The sequence below is a fragment of the Neolamprologus brichardi genome, chromosome 15 (genome assembly GCF_056152115.1).
Source record: "Neolamprologus brichardi isolate AB-2024 chromosome 15, ASM5615211v1, whole genome shotgun sequence".
In the NCBI taxonomy this organism is placed as follows: Eukaryota; Metazoa; Chordata; class Actinopteri; order Cichliformes; family Cichlidae; genus Neolamprologus; species Neolamprologus brichardi.
In genome coordinates, this window is record NC_142118.1 from 27,251,130 (window position 1) to 27,266,731 (window position 15,602).

General features: G+C 39.8%; 1 pseudogene; it reads left to right on the forward strand.

Moving 5' to 3' along the window:
• The first annotated feature begins 14,477 nt into the window (after positions 1-14,477).
• Positions 14,478-15,173, forward strand: LOC148098544 (uncharacterized; annotated as a pseudogene).
• The last annotated feature ends 429 nt before the right edge of the window (positions 15,174-15,602 follow it).

Genomic DNA, 15,602 nt, shown 5'->3' on the forward strand with positions numbered 1-15,602 from the left:
AATGACGTAACCACTTGCGATGCCTGTGGCAGCAACAGACGTGTGTAGATCAACAATGGATAACATGGAGTGCGGGAGAGTGCAACCATGCAGCATTTCAAGTGTGGACGTACTGACTTTACTTTAAGTTTTAGTCTGTAAAAAGTGACAAAAATATTAGCGTCCGCTGTACAGTACAGTGAAAAATGAAACTGTATTCTAAAGGCACCACGGAAATATTCACATTCCTGTGGCGGCTTGCTAGGTGGCTTGATCTCTCCACTGAGATGACCGCTACGGCACCGGGCAAACCTCCACCTGCCCTACTCCTGCTAAACAGGTGACAATAGATTTAAGAGCAACACTACTAAGTGCCTCTGAATCTTTGATTTTATTTATTTTTTGCTGTGTTTTATTTTAATCTATTTGAAAGAGTGAGCGTAAACACAAAACATTATTTTATTATGAATGCTGGAATATGCAGAAAATAGGTTTAAATATTAAACAATTTTTTTCAAGTCAAAGATAGTTGCATAAAATTCGATTTTTGATTAATGCAATGTGAATAAAATTAAAAGATTAAAACTCATAAAACAATTTATAAAAAGAGGCTATCCATTTGATCCAATTTTATATGATGGATTATGAATAAAAATAGAATTTTGGTGAAAGGTCTATTGCTTTATTACGCATTCAGGTTGTGTATCATGTTTTTAAAAAGTAACTAAGTAAGTAAGTAACTAATTACTTTTTAAATGTGTAATCAGTAAACTAACAGGATTACTTTTTGGAGAAGTAATCAGTAAATAGTTACTAATTACCTTTTCCAAGTAACTTGACCAACGCTGCTCAATAATAGAATAGACTAAAATAGAAACAGATGGAAATGAGATGCAAATACAGAAGAGACTGCTGGAGAATAGATGTGGCAGCATGAACACAAGTTATACCAGTGATTCTTAACCATGGGGCCAAGTGGGCCACAGGCCACACCTTGAGGGCTGCAAAAAAAATTAGTTTTACAACTGTGGGTCGCGAGGGCTGTAGGACATCATAAGTTATTAATTGAAGACACCAGGGACTACTGTTATCCATGACAATCTACAATACAGCTTCCCACCACTTGGTGGGAGTTGTCAATCAGCCTCAATAAGCAAGCAGAAGAAGATACTCTGCCCACCATTTGCAGTTAGCAAAAGATATAGAGAAGTTCTTAAAACGCAAAAATGAAGATGAAAGTGTGTTGTGTTTAGTGCACACTGCATGCAGAAAAAAGTGAAAACATTATTAGCAGCTTACTTTATCACGGTGCTGTCTTGGGGTCAGCATTTACTCAGCTTTAATATCACTCTGGGCTATTGGCTAGCTTAGCGTTAGCATGCTGTTTTTGTCCCGAAGCAGTCTCCACTTTACCATTATGCTCTCATCCTTTTGTTCAATAAAAATAAAAGTCATGTCCATGTTTTTTTTTACTCAAAGTTAAATGGTGCAAGTTGAAGAATTATAGGTAAACAGGAGTTGAGGAGTTTTGAGGGTCTGGGTGGATGGTGACTGGGAACATACAGCTGAGGTGGTCAGGGAGGATGCCATGAAGGTCTTCGATGTATCTCCAGAGACAGAGGACGGAGGTAAAGGAGATTTAGTGGCTGAAGTAAAGGAAAGTATTCAAAGAAAGAGGTTAGAAAAAAGTAAATAGGAGTACACTCAGGAGTATAGCAAAGAAAGAGGTAGCAAAGATAAAAGAGGCTTATAGTGAGCTGCATGTAAGCCTTGACAATAAAGAAGGAGAAAATGGTTTATACTGACTGGCTAGGCAGAGAGATTGAGCTGGAAATGATATGGAGCAGGTTAGGGTCAATAGATAGATAGAGATGTAAGTGTACTAATGAGTTAAGAGACTGTGTTGAGGAGATGGAATGAATACTTTAAGCCATCTGTCCTCTCTGTCCAAAATGTGAACATTGGCATCCTCGAAAGAGTACAGCATAATGCTGCATAATCCTGTACAGTGCAGCGAGGAATGCCCAGACCTTTACATTGGAGAGACCAGACAGCCACTTCACAAGTGCATGGCACAACATAGAAGAGTCACCTCGACAGGACAAGACTCAGCAGTCCATCTGCATCTTAAGGATAAAGGACACTCTTTCGAGGATGCCAATGTTCACATTTTGGACAGAGAGGACAGATGGTTTGAAAGAGGAGTGAAAGAAGCCATCTATGTCCACTGTGAGCGACCATCTTTGAACAGAGGCGGTGGTTTACGACACCAACTATCTGCCATCTATAATCCAGTTTTGAGTTCCCTCCCCAGACGCCTTAATGCCCACTCACATCCTGGGCCATCTGACCTCAGGAATTCGCATGATAAGGTGGGGCCAGGTTTCACAATGAGCTCACCCAAAACCCTGGCTGATTGGGACCCACACCCATTCTCACACCTTGGCTCAGGCGATTAGAGGATCATCAGGGGGTCCTTTTGTCCCTCTGTGGGGGGACACTCCCACTAGATTTAAATCTGGGACTCCCCACGATTGGACCTTAGAACTGAAGAAGCTTCTCGGATGAGAGGTGAAACGTCTTCAAGCAACTTAAAGAAGTCCAGACGCTTTTCTTTGCAAGCTCCTTTGACTATATTTTAATTACATATTCTGTCATGAGCTAGGGTCGTCAGGGTTTTCTCTCCCTCTTTTGCCATCTCTTTTGCCTCCTTTTCTCCTTTGCTGGTTTCTGACACACCCTATTCTGACACACCTTTGGAGTTGTCAGATTCGTCAGAGCCTAAATAGACTGTCAAATTGGGGAAGATGCATATAGACACGAGAAGAATGAGGAACAAATCTGAGAGGTTATTTTGAAGACCCTGTCTAAATGAATGGGGAGCTTTAATTTTGATTTTAGTTCTCATGGGTACATAAAGACTGCATGCAGAAAATTATCATTAAGGTGTGGCATCCACGTTTTGTTCTCGTCAAAATAACATTATTAAGATAAGCTCCAGCCCCCCTTTGATCCGGATAGGTGTTAAAGGATGGATGGATGGATAATGGCAATAGTATCAGCTCTAATGAATAGTCTACTTTCTTCTTTCTGTTGTTTCACTTTTTAAAAATGTCTTTTTGTTTGGCCAGTGCATAGTTTAATGCATCTGATCCCTTTACTTTTTTGTTCTTTATAGTCAAATGTATATTCATCCCACATTCACCTCCCATATACTACGTTATGTTTGTTCACCACCATAGCTTCGATAAAGACCTCTGGCCATATTTTACAAGTAAATTTATAGCTAAATATATGCTTTCCAGTTGGTTCACTTTATCTCATGTGGAACGGTGTTAATTCAAAAAAATATAAAAAATTTGACAGCTCCTATTATATGTGCACTAATTAATCCTGAATATGTTTTATGATTATGTCCCAGTGCCTCTCCACCTTCACTTGCTGTCTGGTATTTTATCTTGGTACTGCTAGGAATTTAAAAATTAGGAGGGTTTTCTCAGCCTCAGTCTCAGAGTTGACTTGAGAGTGAACCTCTGAGAGACTGAAAGGTGTTGAAACAGGCCAGCATGACTAAACACTACATAACAGACCTAAGCAGACAAGCATGATACAGTGATCCAGGTTTCCTGTGAATATAAAACAGAAAAAAATATTTCAGTCAGCTGCTCTGAGCTAAATGCTCCCTCAGGAGATGTGGAAGTGGGACTCATCAATGACAGAAATCATCTTTTTAAAAAGATTAACTGCTGTCAAATGTAAAGCTACCATAAACAATGCCAACTACATGTAAATGATGGCTGTATTTTGATGTCATCATTTTGGGCTAAACTTGAACATTTTAGCCACTTTAGCATTTTTTTAAGAGTGAGAAGGGGGCGTATTCAGTTAGCACACTGCTTCAACAGTCTGTGTCGCCATGCCATGTGCCACTTTGGGTGGAGGGGTGGGATTAATGTTTAACATGGGAGCCTGCGGGGCTTGACTTGCTGTTGGAGCAAGCCTCATGTGGCTATAAGAGGAACTTTGTTTTGAGTTCATTGGAGTTGGGGTGGTGGCGCTGTGATTGTCACTGTTTCTTCTCCATTTAATCAAGAATTTAGTCTGTGTTATGCAATCCAATAATTTAAGGACAGTTTAAAACATTTTGCTTATAAACCCTAAGTCATATAAAGTCAGTGAAGTCTTCTATACACTTAACTAAATTGAGTCGCTGATTGTATGACAGTAAAAGTGCGTCAAATATGGGTCACTTCAGAAATTCAGCTGGGAACTGATGATTTATAAATATTCCAGAATCTCTCTCTGGAAAGATTTAAATACTTACGTACAGCATGTAAATTGTTACATTTGTGACCCCTGGTTACACCTGATGGCTAAAAAGGATGTGCCTGTATTTATGTGAAACCATGACCCAAGCTGAGATCACAGGATACAAATCCATTATGCCTTACTTGATGCATCAGTTGATCCTATTTTAGAACAAAGGACAGTGTTCTACTTGTTTGTGCATTCAGTGTAATAAATGAGCAGACAATCACTTGAGGCAGCTCGGCATCTACAAAGAGCTTCTTAGAATAAATGTTCTTTGGACTAGCTTTAATTCTTCAGAGGAAGAAAGGTGGTTGATGATGGTTCGATCACGTGTGATTGATTCCTTGGCAGGAATTGTTGTCCCTTAAACTCAAAAAGAAATCAATTATATCTTTGATATATAAACAACTTATGGAATTAGATATCCATTGCATTCAGTGGTTAAAATTAGGAGGGCTTGGGAGCGGGAGTTAGGAGTAATCTTTTCGGATCAACAATGGGAGAAAGCAGTATCCAATTCAAATTCAAATTCAATGTCCGTTATAGTACGTCCTGTGCTAGGTTACAACTTATCCAGTTCAAGGCATTGTACAGGGTTTAATATTCGAAGTCTCGTCTGTCTGAGATTTACCCACAAGTGGTGGATCAGTGTGAGAGATGTCATGCAACCCCATGTGACCTGAGTCACATGTTTTTTCTCTGACCTAGACTCCGTGGCTTCTGGAGTCAGTATTCAGTTATTCTTTCCAAGGCTCTTGGGACTCAGGTCTGCATGGACCCTTTTTTGGCTATTTTGGGGCTTCCAGTTAATACTGGTCTAACTAACCCTACACACTTCAAAATATTAGCCTTTACATCACTTTTGGCCAGACGTTGTATCTTCAAAGCCACCTTCAGTTTCTTTTGGGTTTTGAGATGTGATGTTATTTCTTAAATTGCAAAAGATAGGCCTAGCGACAAAGGCCAAATATGGAGAATTTTATCGAATCTGGGCCCCCTTCATAAACCATTGCAAGTCATTAAACGTTTTACCAGCTGATTGATATTATCACCTCCCCCCCCCCCCCTTTTTTTTTTATATATATATTTTTTGTCTTGTTTTGTTTTGGGTTTTTTGTTTTTTAATTTTATTTAAGTGTGTGTGTGTGTATGTTTTTCCTGATCCTTCTTTTTATTGATTAAACATTCAAGATAATATAGATTCAGGTTTAAATGACCTCATTTACATTAAGTTGCACAGGAGGACTGTTATGCAACATTAATAACAACATAGTGCACATTTGCTTTGTAAACCTGGCTTACAGCTACAGAATAAATTGTATGCCATCAGGATTAAAATGCAACTTCCTGAAAAGATGATCCAATCTCCAACCAGAATGATCCATGAGGGATTCCCACCAAGATATTTTTTTTTACCAAGAAGCCACAAAACACATAGTATTTCAGTTCAAAGTGTCTAGACATTTTAGTTACGCTCTGCCACATGTTTCTATTCACCCTTTAGAAATGAACTGTAAAGTGTAACCACCTGTTGATAACATGGACAGAAAGAGATCCATTAGTCAGTATTGGTGAACTGTCATTCTGGATCATCAGCACTACGGGTCCTGGCTGAAGAAAAGCATTCAATCCATGTAGCACTTTTTAGTGCCTCTGTTGTAGTTAAAAGTATGGTCTACAAAGATTAGTGCTTATAAACATTATTAATTGCATATCAGAGACAATGCCATTCGATTATATCATGAAAATAACATTTTAATTGAGAAACTGGCAGTTTGTATTTACTAGAATACATGTATCAGAACAGAACCAAAACAGTAAATGGTAAAAGCAAGCTTGGAAACATTCCTTTTATATAGGAATACAACCAGTTGGCAACCAGTTGAGCCAAGTCCAGATTGCAGATTGCCTCCCACCAGGCAACATGTGCAACTGTGTTGTGATCAAAAGTGATGTATTTGGTCGCTGAAGGCAACAAATTAAAAAACAGTGGAATCACTGGATAACCAACAATTTTCTATTAGTTGCAAGGAGGTTGGCATCTTATTTTTTACTATGTGACTGTGCCATTAGGTTTGGTTAACTATTAAAACCTTAATGAACATGTCTGAAGTGGTTTATTGGTTGGAAATTTAGCACCAGCTGTATATTTTAATGTAAAATCGATCTGCCTTTAAAAGCAGGGTTAGATCGACCCTAACTTTTACAACGCTGCCTTCTTGACATTAAACAGTGGATGCCTTTAAATGTTCTAAAGTTAAATGAAAATAAAACTGAAGTTGTCGTTTTCGGCAATGTTGACAACGCTCTGGGCTCCCTATCCTCCTACTGCAAGACACGTAAGAAACCTCTGTATCTACCTTGATGGTTCCTTTAAATTAAGTAGGCAGGTGAGGGCAGTAGTCCAATCCTGCTTTTTTTAGTTAAGACAGCTAGCTAAGGCAAAGCCATACCTCCCGACTAACGTCTTCAAACGTGTCATTCACCTTTTCCTTACTTGCAGATTGGACTACTGCTATTCATTGTATTTCGGTCTTGTTACGAACTTGCATTTTCATGTGTTTGTTCTGTACAGGTAATGTATCTGTTTGTGTTAATTCAGCTGTACCAGGGCCCTGGTAAAAATAAATCACATTATTACATTATTAAGAACAGATTTGTTTCCTGTGGCTGCTTGGGTCTTGGGGGGAGGAGCGAGTGCCTCACTCAGACTGTTGCCTGGCCCTAGACGGGTCATAACAGTCTCGACCAGGCCTCCATTTATTGTCTTCAGATGGTCCAAAATGCAGCTGCTCATCTGCTAACCAGCACCAAATGGAGAGAGGATATAACCCCAGTTCTAGCTTCTCTACAGTGGCTTTCTGTTTCCTACAGGATCCAATTCAAACTTTTACTTTTTGTTTTTAAGTCACTCAATACCCGATCCCCTTCGTACCTGTCTGTGCTCCTATCCGTTTATGCTCCAGGAAAAAACCATGAGGTCCAGCTCAAAATTAATGCTATCCATTCCTCAGACTACACTCCTATCTTGTGGTGATAGAGCCTTCTCTGTGGTAGGTCCCAGACTTTGGAATAGTCTTCCCCTAAATATTAGATCTGCACAAACACTTTTCACTTCTGTTGTGGAATTACCAAAAATAGAGAGGGCAGAGCCTAACATATGAAACAGGAAAAGACCGCCGTGTAATCCCTTTATTTCAACAAAGTAACTGTATTCTGAATACCACCTTATTAAACGGTAACTGTAACGGAATACAGTTACTCATATTTTGTATTTTAAATACGTTACGCTGGTACATGCATTCCGTTACTCCCCAACACTGTTTGACCTTGACCTTAATGAACTCCTAGCTTTTGTGTAACAGTAATGGATGGAACTGCATCTGATGATAGATTCTTTTCGCCAACTTTATACATATTCACTTAATTTCTGTGTTCATATTTTGCATGTAAACCTGCCTTGAGCTCAGAAGTTAAGTCAAAAGTTTATTTTGTGTCACAGAAACAGTAATATTTCAAACTTTTTAGCAACTCTCCTCTGCCGCTGCATTTGAGTTTTGGATGAAATGCATTCTGGAATATTTGACTGCACCAAGTCCACACAAGTCACCACTAATGCATGCTTGATAGAATGGGAGGAGAGAGAACACATCTGGGTATTTTGAGTGTAGTTGGCTTGATGCGTTCTTTGAATTGGAAGGGTACTAGCTAAAGGTCCAGCTGCTGTATTTCACAGGGAAAGAAAAGAAATAGAGCTAACCTCACTCAGAGAAAACAGACGGTATTAGACTGTTATTTAAAAGCTACATGAAAATTCTCTGCAGGTTAGTGCAGGATAAACAGGTTAGAACAGTGTACAAAGTTCTTTGACTGGTACACAGTGGCTATGGTTTCATGGTCAGAGTTGGTTTACATCAAGTGTAGCAGAGATGATTTTTAGCGGATGATGCTTAGATTCATTGAGTGAATTCCACTTTCTAAAGTTTCCATCTAAAGTTGATATAACTTTATACCATTGTTACGAAATAAATATATATTCTTAGTGCTTATTTTCTGATTATATTGTTTTATGTATTTTAATAATAAAGGCTTGTAAAGCAAGGCCAGTTTTGACTCATAAACTAAGTGCTTAGCCAGATTGAAAAACAGGAAGTTCAGTCCAGAGACATATTAATAAATACAGGAAACCAGACAGAAAGAGGAACTAGTAACATATAAGGAGTTATTTGTATTGAGGCTGTGTGTGACGTGTAAAGTACCAAAATAACACCTATATGAGACACATTTTTAGCTTCTAATGTTAGAGATTCTGCAACTGGCTTTGGGCTGTGCAGGGCTCTCTCTTCCGGAAGATGATTGAATAAAGAATTATAAATGTTTTGACCACTCCTGAGTCGGGTTTTCTCTGTTCTATCATGGGGAATAAAGAATCGGGTTTAATACCATGTAGCAAAACGACAGCAAAAACAGTTAAGAGACTTAGAGGTAAGAGACTTCATCATAATGTCTGTAAACAATAGAGAGGATTGTATCAAAAAAGAAAAAAAATCAAATACCTCAGAATAAAATACTGTTTATATTTAAAAACTTAGCAATCTGTCTCACCTACTGCGTGAACTCATTCAATCAGCTAACTTTGTGAAGAGGCAGACTTAGCTTATTAGCTGTTAGATTATTAACTGTTAGCGAATGGCACCACTGAATGAGAATTGTTTTGCTCACACTTCACTAAAATGTGAAAAAAAGGAGAAATCTAATGAAAATTCAAAATACTAACTGTGACACAAAAAGTACTGTGATACAAACAGTAATGGTCAACATGTAGAGCAACCTTATGGGTGTTTCTGTCTTTTCAATGAGTCTTCCATCCCAGAGTTACAGTTTAGATGTCTTTCTTAACTATTGCCAATATATACTTCTTGGACTTTTTGGCAATAGTTAGTTTGAACAAAAATAACTTTATATTATCTTTTTATCAAAACCACATGGAAAGCCTTAACCTCTTTAACTTTTCTATGAATTATTCCAGGTGATGATCAGTGAGAGCATGCTCTGACTAGCATTCAAATCCTCAAATACAGTGAAGTTACTAGGATGAGAATTTGCATCTTCGGGTCTGAGTTCAGAAATGGTTAAGGTTCCCAGTTGGAACAGTTCAAATATTCAGGGGTCTTTTTCATGAGTGAGAGGATAATTTAGCTGGATCACTGCAGGCACTCGACTGCAGCCAGACAAACAGTTTGAGTCTCCGGAGGGAAAATCCTTAGTGAAAATCCCAGGCCTGTGTTTTGTTCAGGTCCATCACAGGGACAGCAGTTCGAGTCCACTGTCGTAATCATTGTAATAATTTCTGCATATAGTGCGTGTAATGATGGTATTTTAGCACTTTTCTGCCGGGAAGTGAAGAAGGCAATTGCAGAGGATGCTATGAATGTAAAGGGAAGCTGGATCCAGTACATAGCTGAACCGAATTAGCAGGCTAAAGAGGTGGCTGCGGGCAGGCACTACACTTCGGCCAAATGAGAAACTCCTGTATGACTGTATGGTAAGAACTGTGGGTAAAAGTATGTCGTGAGATGGCAGAGAAGGTAGAATCCCACATAGCAAAATTGGTATGGCCCGGATCTGGCCCATGCATTGTGCTTACACATGGCCCACATACTGCAAAGCATGACGGCCCTTTGGTGGCCCAGATCTGGTTTGGCAGATGCGGCCGACACATGGGCTAGCACAAGGCCAGTTGCAGACACACTGGTGGTCCTGTGCTGGCCCATGTGTGGACTACGTCTGGCAAACCTGATCTCCAGATTCTTACTCTGGATGGCATTACCTTGGCCTCCAGTAACACTGTGAGGAACCTTGGAGTCATTTTTGACCAGGATATGTCCTTCAACACACATATTAAACAAATATGTAAGACTGCGTTCTTCCATTTGCGCAACATCTCTAAAATTAGAAATATCCTGTTTCAGTGTGACGCTGAAAAACTAGTTCATGCATTTATTACTTCAAGGCTGGACTACTGTAATTCATTATTATCAGGATGTCCAAAAAACTCACTGAAAAGCCTTCAGCTAATCCAAAATGCTGCAGCAAGAGTACTGACAGGGACTAGAAAGCGAGAGCATATTTCTCCTGTTTTGGCTTCCCTTCATTGGCTTCCTGTTAAATCCAGAATTGAATTCAAAATCCTGCTCCTCACATACAAGGTCTTAAATAATCAGGCCCCATCTTATCTTAATGACCTTGTAGTACCATATTACCCTATTAGAGCACTTCGCTCTCGCTCTGCAGGCCTACTTGTTGTTCCTAGAGTATTTAAAAGTAGAATGGGAGGGAGAGCCTTCAGTTTTCAGGCCCCTCTTCTGTGGAACCAGCTTCCAGAGTGGATTCGGGAGACAGACACTATCTCTACTTTTAAGATTAGGTTTAAAACCTTCCTTTTTGCTAAAGCATATAGTTAGGGCTGGACCAGGTGACCCTGAATCCTCCCTTAGTTATGCTGCAATAGACGTAGGCTGCCGGGGGATTCCCATGATGCATTGAGTTTTTCCTTTCCCGTCACCTTTCTCATTCACTATGTATTAATAGACTTCTCTGCATTGAATCATATCTGTTATTAACCTCTGTCTCTCTTCCACAGCATGTCTTTTATCCTGTCTTCCTTCTCTCACCCCAACCGGTCGCAGCAGATGGCCGCCCCTCCCTGAGCCTGGTTCTGCCGGAGGTTTCTTCCTGTTAAAAGGGAGTTTTTCCTTCCCACTGTCGCCAAAGTGCTTGCTCATAGGGGGTCATATGATTGTTGGGTTTTTCTCTGTATCTATGAAGCGCCTTGAGGCGACTTTTGTTGTGATTTGGCGCTATATAAATAAAATTGAATTGAATTGAATTGAATTCTGCCATCATTGCCAGACCTGGCCCACATCTGGTTGACATACACCCTGCCATGACAGCGGTCAGTCAGAAGTGCCAGCTTGATGCCAGATCCGGGCCAGACCTGTTTTCTATGGGCCTGGGCCACATAAACCAAACCACAATTGAGCCAGATATGGCACGTTATCACACAGACAGTGCCATCAGTGCCAGGCCTGGCCCATATCTAGATGACATACGTCTTATCATGCCAGAAGTCAGCCAGCAGTGTCGGCTTGATACCAGATCCAGGCCAGACCTGCTTGCTTTGTGGGATGGTTGTGTGGGAAAAGGTTCACTCAGCATGAATCAGTTGAAAGTTAGATGAGCAGTTGAGGAGAAAGGAAAAGAGATGTTGGAGAAGTGAGTTAACAGTTTGATGTGTGGGTGTAGAAAACTGTAAAAACAATGAAAACAAAGGAAAAAAAAAAGAGGAGACAGTGTGGTGTGTGAGAAGGAAATTGTCTCCAACTAGTGAGACGGTGATACTGCAGGTCACCAGCTGCCCTTGGTGGACACAAAAGAAACAAAATAGGAGTTTAGTTGATAAAAATAAGCAATAATAATCTAAAATCTCAGTCTTTGTTTTTTTTAAGAAAGGAGAATTCAAAACCAAGAGAGGGGGAATGTGTTGTTTAAGCAATGATGATTAAGAAGTGAATTATCAAATGTCTCAGTGTGTCAGTTGCAGGTTGGGGAAGCAGACATGGATCAATCTCCACAAGTGCAGCTGTCAGAGAAAAATAATAGGTTAACATCATTAGAAACACCCAGGCCAAGTTTTGGCTGAATTGTTTACAGCTTCACTTCCATGTGCTCCTCACCCTGAAAAGCAAGCTCCAAGGACACTAATCTCTCCCCGAAGACAAGTAATGCAGTTTTTGGACATCAAGAGTTGACAGCACATCAAGAGACAACAGCAGTATCCTGAGCAGTGAGAAGTCCAATAGCACAAGTATGTGCATCAGCATGCACAAAACACCATCATCAGGACTGGATGGATTGAGATGCGATTCCAACAAGCTGCAACTTCACTCTGCATGAATGGACCTTTGGACCACACACCTGGTTAGATGGGAAGAAACTCATTATCTAATAGAACAACAGTGTTGTGTAGTGTGTGTGGCTGATGGATGAGAGTTTTTGGGATTCATTTGGCTGATGCATTTTTTTTGTTACCAAGTTGAACCTGCCAATTAGTTTTGGTCTGATTTATCTGTCTAAAAAGAAAAGTATGCTTGGACATGTCCTAAACTAGACCTTCTTATTTTTTACTTTCACAGTGCACTGAGAGTTTTGTGTGGTAATCTGTCTCCTTTAAGCAGGCCGGCATGATTGGAACTGAAAGCGCTACACAACATTTTTGCCGGAAACGATCGCAAAGTGAGCTTCTCCACATTACAATGGACTCTGGAGAAAGCCACTTATGTGGGACACAATCAGATAGTAAGTCCCTTCTCTAAAAGGATTCAGCGAAGTTATCCACTCTAAATTCTTCTTTTTCTTTTTTGAAATGATGTCATATTGCTGGCAGCAGAAGCTTAATGCGACACGAGATGTTCCGCTATCAACAATAAACATGAGGGGACTGACTGACAATGGGGACGAAAGCTTGACTGACTTGACACCAATACACAAGACTGCACCTACTCCACCCAGACATGACAAAAGAGTGGATGTATGTATGTTTTTTTTACAGGAGCAGGAACATGACAGAAACATCCTAGGTTCACATGAGGTTGTGGGCCATGTAGATTTAACCTTTTAGTTGCCACCTTCTGTGTGTATTTACAAGCGGTGTGTTATTCATGATCTTGTATTGTCTTGTATTTTTTGTATTGTTTACAATGCAAAGGTCACTGTGAAAAAGTGTGCGAAAGATGCACTGTGCTAACATCTACATCACATTTTTCACAGCAGAGAGTTAATCATATGATTTAATGTGGGGTTTTTGTTTTTTGTTTTTTTAAACACAGGGTTACAGGCCTGAAGCAGAGCTAGTCCAGTGAAGAAGCCTTGTAATCTTTTAGTAGACAATGTACATCTTTCTTATGCATCTCTAATCGCATTGAATTAATGCATGGCAAGGACCATGTGGCAAAAGAGGGTGCTCTGCCATTTCAACATACAGCTGCATTGGAACGGAAACTCAGGGATGAAGAGAGCGTGCCAAGCTCCAATTTAGTGACGGCACAGAGAGAAATCAGCAATGGAATGATTTCATGATTTTTATGAACAGAATTTTTAGACATAACCAAGTGGCAGAAGGCAGCCACCTGGGTGGTGTCAGAATCTCATCTCTGCTTTTTGGAGATGATGTGGTTCTGTTGGCTTCATCAGGTGATGGCCTCCAGCTCGCACTGGAACAGTTTGCAGCCAAGTGTGGAGTGGTGGAAATGAGACTCAGCACCTCCAAATCTGAGACCATGGTCCTCAAACAGGAAAAAGGTGGAATGCCCACTCCGGATGAGGGACGAGTTTCTGCTCCAAGATGAGAAGTTTAGCTTTGGATAGTGACCAAAAGAAAAAGATCACAGATACACAGCAAATCCAGCATGTCCAAATTAGCACTGTCAGATTTGATTTCAACACTATTAAAGTGTCTATATGGGTCCACACCAGAGAGTGTTAATTTAACTCTTTTTGGGGAGTTGGTACATTAACTCTGATTTAGTGTTAAACACCAAATCTGTCTGGAGTTGATAATTTAACACTTGGTGTTAAGAGTTTATATATTAACTCTCAAAGAGTATTTTAGTTTAACTACGTAAGAGTTATCTTCTAATGAATTCTAAAAAGCGGGAATTTTACTGTTCTGAACTTCTAGAAATTTCTTTTGGAAATAAACATTTACTAAAAAGACGCAATGGTTTTTGAAAAACATTTATTCTGAACTGTGCACCACAATTTCAAAACATTTTCTGAAAGATGTAACAGTGTACATGTTCTCACTTTCATTAGAATTTTGTTTATCAAAAGGTCTGACATAGGTGACACCTCCAGATTTGACATAGAAACACTCATTTTTAACACACGATTTTAACTATCATTTTTGATTTGCATTTTTGAAATTTTGGCCATCAATTTCTGGAACAAAGACTACTCAAATTGTTGGAACTTTTAGTACAACCCTGTCTGGATTATGACTTTTATACAGGATATTGGACTGGACTAACTGAGTTAACGAGGTACTTGCAGGCTAGCCAACAGTTACCAGGCTAACAGCTGACTGAGGAATCAGCTGACTGAACCTGCTACCAGGGTAACCAGATAAAATGGGGCCGAAGAGGACACCGACAGCTGAGGAAGTCGAGGACATTAAAAAGTCTCTTGACTTCATAATGGAGGAAATTTCTACTATCACGTTGCAGCAGAAAAATATCATTGAAATTGTGGAGGAGGTAAAGCTCCTCCGCATCCGAAATGCCGAAAAAGATAAAAAGATTGCATACCTGGAAAGTAAGGTCGCTGACCTGGAACAATACTCCAGCATAAACGACGTTATCATCACTGGGCTCCATATTAAACCCCGGTCATACGCTCAGGCGGTGACCGCTGACAGCAATGAGGAACCTGGAGAGCTTGACATTAGCTACACGGAACAACAGGTGGCTGCTTTCCTGCGGTCCAAAGGGATTGCCCTGGACTGTAACTCTGTTGAAGCATGCCACCCTCTTCCCAGGAGGAACGGCAACATACCGGCTATTATATTAAGGTTTGTAAATCGAAAGCACAAGATTACGCTGCTGAAATAAGGAAGAAAATTAAAAGGATCTAATGTCTTTATCAATGAACATCTAACCAAACACAACGCTGAAATAGCCAAAAAAGTGCAACACCTTAAGAAGCTGGGAAAAATCCAAAGCACTTGGACGACAAACTGTAAAATATTCATTAAACTAAACGGATCACCAGAGGAAGCCAAAGTTCTGACCATTAAAAATATGGCGGATCTCAAAAAATATCAGTGAGCAACACGATCTGGACGCCAAACAAGGTAACAGACAACCACACACTCACTTATGACACACACTGGAAGGAAGTACTCAAATACATCTGGAAGAAACAGCTGCATCATTCAGACAGTTGCAGAATATGATCAATTGGAACTGAAAACATTTAACTATATGGATCACAATACACAGGACTTGGAATATGAAATAGATCCAGACAACAACTTCTTCTCATCTAACAATAACAATTGCTGCTACTATACAAATAAAGACTACAATCAGAACATTAAAACTGAGAATAAATGATCAATTATCCACTTTAACTGTAGAAGTCTCTATGCTAATTTTAATCATATCAAAGAATATCTTAACCAGTTTTCACATCCATTTAGTGTCATTGCCTTATCAGAAACTTGGATCAATATGGAAAAAGGAACAGACTTTGAA